The sequence below is a fragment of the Urtica dioica genome, chromosome 12 (assembly GCF_054948205.1).
Source record: "Urtica dioica subsp. dioica isolate 48M chromosome 12, U.dioica_male_clone48M_v1_H2, whole genome shotgun sequence".
Lineage (NCBI taxonomy): Eukaryota > Viridiplantae > Streptophyta > Magnoliopsida > Rosales > Urticaceae > Urtica > Urtica dioica.
This window is the reverse complement of record NC_142767.1, coordinates 5,731,026-5,735,142: the sequence shown is the minus strand read 5'-3', so window position 1 is coordinate 5,735,142 and position 4,117 is coordinate 5,731,026. Positions and strand designations below refer to the sequence as shown.

The window sequence follows — 4,117 nt, the reverse complement described above, 5'->3', positions numbered from 1 at the left end:
TGACCTCATGGACCCAAATGAACAAAGCTTGAGCTAAAAACTTGGACTCAAAAGTTCACAAACCTTTTCCAAGTTTAGCTTAATGCCAACTGACTCCACTAAAGAGCTGACACTGAAAATCTCTCGGTTCAAATGAATTTATTTTCTACTCAAGAATTCGACCTAATTACGATGAGCGGATCCACTGAATATTATCTATGTTTACCCTTCATGAATGTCATCAACTAGTCGGGATTTACTAAATTACCATTTTACCCTTCTAGCTGTTATTTCCTCAACTCCTTTGTCGCTTGTGAATAAGTTAGAAACAATGTATTGACGAGGAGCTAACAAGTCACATTGTTTCATCCAAAAGAGTCAGTACTCAATTTGGACACTGGCCAGTTCATTTATTCACACTCCAAGGAACAAAGCATGAGGTGACATACATTGCATTTCAGCAATCTTGTACATGAATTCCATATCTATGAGAACTTCACAAAGTTACTCATGACAGACTCACAACTTAGTACTTCACCAATAGGCCTTGTTCGCAATCACATAGTGAGTCCGAACTTTGACTTTCTCAAATGAGAATACTAAGGTGTGAAATGGCATGTCGCATTTCAGGATTAAGGTAAGCATGATGCAATTCATACATAGTGACTTCGAGACATAAGAGGTTAAATGGTTTGTTCTTATATTGTCTCTAGAAGTGCACTGGTCAATTCAGTACCTTCGGAAGATACCTAGAAGAACTATAGAGTCTCCAACTCTCAATGCCTCATAACCAGACATCATAGATTCTTCTAACAATCATACTGAGGTCAATAGTCCTTTGACCCTTAGATTGCGAATATATCGTTTTAAGCAAACTACGAAGAGTTTGTTCATGCAAATCTACATTTGTCTCTTCGTAAGTTGTTAAGTTTGTTTATGGACTAAAAGACTAAGGTTTTATCATAAAGCTTCAAACAAAGAAAGAATGAATGAACGTTTCAACTTTATTAATGAATAGATAGGCAATTACAAGCAAGAGTCTTCATGAGACTTTATTACATCAAATGTACAAAATAAAGACTACAACTCTTCTTGTGGGCACCATTGACAACATGAAGATATGTCATGCATGACTAAGAGAGCAGCCCACCCAAAAAAAACCCAGCTCGGCTTGATAAAAAATCCCAAACAATCCTGTAAGAAAAGATAAGAGATTAAGGCAAGCCTATATTCCATCCCGACAGAAAATCAACCAACCCCATATATACCAAAATTCTGATGATCATCAACCGACCCCAAATTCAATCCAGTAAGAAGAGATAAAACATGGAAGATCAAGAAGAAAAGTTCTAGACAAGAACTTGCAAACAGAGAAGAATTTCAGCACTTAATTCGGACCTAATCTACCTTCAGTTTGCGTTGAAAATCAACAAATCCTGAAACTATCCGAGCTCTGTATGCTTCGTGGAGTGGGCGAAGGCCAACGACGTGTTCGTGTTGCGTCTGCTACGGCCTTCCAGCTCATCGTGCAGAGGCTTCGCGGAGAAGTTCGTGCCGACTCCTCGCCGTGACAGCGAACCCCTCCGGCAGCCTGACACGACCTGCCTATCCCCAACCCTCTTCTCACCAAAATTCCCGGTATCGCCGCACGAACTTCTCCATGAAGCCTCTGCACGATGAGCTGGAAGGCCGTAGCAGACGCAACACGAACACGCCGTTGGCCTTCGCCCACTCCACGAATCATACAGAGCTCGGATAGTTTCAGGACTTGTATGACGTGTAACAAGTGAAAACACATACCCTCAGTCTGTCAGAATGAATCGAGGGAGTGACGAGCTTGAACTTGGGAACCTCGACGAGAAGCTTGTCATAGGTCGCCTGGTCAAAGAGAACCATGTTGTTCACCTTTTCCTTTTGCTTTCCCTTGCCCCACTTCTGCAAACCCAAACCCACACAGTTAACAAGTGACCCAAAATTAATATCTTACCTCTATTCCACCGAGTTCTTTGATTTTTAACCTAGCTCTAAAGAAAACAAGAGAGTTTTCAAGCTAGAGAGAATTCAGGAGCCCTAAGTCAAAGAATTTCAGATCAAGAACAACAACAAACCGAGCCCAATCTAACCCATATACCACGAAAAATCACAGAACAAGCAAGAGAAATCCAAAACCCCTAATTTCTAAACCTAAATCGAACTAAAAGAAAGAAGAAATTTTCAAATAGAAACTCCTACCTCTTATTAATGAACGAACAACGGACTCTTTGTCTCTCCTTAACCAGAAATCCGCGCTCAAGACCTTGTAAAGAAATGAAACGGAGCCATAGACTAAGATTAGACGCGATTCAACTAAAGAAACGAAGATGAACGAAGGAAAAAGAAAGATGAAGGACGAGATCTCACCAACACAAGTCCGGCGACGCTCAACCCTCACTTACTCGCTCGCTCTCTCTAGCTCTCACTCTCGGAATCTCTCTGGCTCGCTCCCTCTAGCTCTCTTTCTTTTTCTTTTTTTTCTTTTTGATGTTTTTACGGTGAAGTAAAGAAAATAAAGAAAATATTCAATTTGTCTAAGTGAATATAGTGTTGTTTCTATACTTAGTCAAATTTGAAGATTTCATACATTGTCTTAAACAAAATTATTAGTGGGAAATTTCCCTCCACACTTAAATAGTAAAATTTTGTTAATTTTTTTATATTTTAAGTATTACAACTCCATCTTTACCTTTGAATGTAGTGTAAATGTGCCAAAAATTTTTGGGAAATTTCCCTCCATTTTAAAATGGTGAAATTTTGATCATTTTTAATTTTTTTAGTAAAACCACTACTTTTTTATATAAGCTGTAGAGAAAAGTAGACCATTATCTACAGTTTTATATTCGACTAGAGTCTAATATAGGCCAAAAAAAAGGTGACCGTAGTCTGTATTCAAAGACTCCATTAAAAGGCTAAACTGAAGTTAAAAAAAAAAACTGTAGTTGTATCTCGTATTTCTGGTAGTGAAACTCTGCATACGTGTATGCCTTTGCTGCATCATAGAACGTCCAATTCACCTCTTTTGATAGACCTTTGATTTGGTTCTTCACGTTCTTCAAAAGATGAAACATGCAATAACCATGGTCTGAGTTAGTGAAAACCTTTTTCACACTGTTAATGATTCCCGCGTTCCTATTAGACACTGTGACCTGATGTGACCTCTCCTCGATTGCTTTCTTTAACCTTGTCAAGAAGTAAACCCACGATTCAGTAGATTCTGAATCACCAGTGCCGAATGCGAGGGGGTAAACTTGTTCATTCGCATCCATACCACATGCTGAAAACAGTGTGCCTTTATAGTAACTCTTCAAAAAAGTGTCGTCGATGATAACTACGGGCCGCATATACTTCCACCCCCTTTCCCAAGTACTAAGAGACATGAAGAAGTATTTGAAACGGTGGGATCGAGGAGTTGTGACAAGGTCGAATGACGAACCTGGATTGTTAGTCGACCACATGTACATGAATTTAGGCAGAGATCTATACGATGCATCATCGGTGCCAAACAATGATAGTGCCGCCTGTCTTGACCTCCATGCTTTTTTGTAGGACATGTCCACTCCAAAATCTTGTTGCATGTATGATGTCTTTGGGTTTTCATGGTGAACATGAGGGATCGATGTACTTATGTTTCATAGTCTCGCCTACAAATGTGGACGTAGCTTGAGGATGTTCTCATTGTCTGAATTGTGTAGCACACGTGTGCTCAGAATCATACCTGCAAGAATATATGAGCAATGTTAATTTCGGGTGATCACGATAATATCAATGTATAAATAAGTAATAAGTTACCTCTTCACTTCAAAGATCTCGGATGTAGTCTTTTTTATTCCACGAACAGACCACGCGCATGAGTCATCTCGACAAACAACATGTATATACCGTTTGTTAGAAGTCTTCGTCTTGAACGTAAAATGTTTGGTGATTGCTAACATGCATAAATGTTTCTTCAGAGTTGCTTTGTTGGCATACAATCTTCCTTTGACTAGTCTCAGCGGAGAGTGAATATCCGACACATCAAGGTCATGATGCATATTTCGGTTATCCGTGGAAGGCGTAGCGCATTGACTCGTCCTCCTCGTTCTAGAGCAATGCGTAATAAACC

At 39.5% G+C, this 4,117-nt stretch overlaps 1 long non-coding RNA gene across 1 annotated transcript; it reads right to left on the bottom strand.

Moving 5' to 3' along the window:
• Positions 1-1,770: 1,770 nt before the first annotated feature.
• Positions 1,771-2,542, bottom strand: LOC149378767 (uncharacterized). The gene is made up of 3 exons (XR_016294287.1): positions 2,380-2,542; positions 2,212-2,275; positions 1,771-1,914 (listed from the first exon to the last, which is right to left on the bottom strand). It is a non-coding gene; the product is annotated as an uncharacterized LOC149378767 (long non-coding RNA).
• Positions 2,543-4,117: the final 1,575 nt, after the last annotated feature.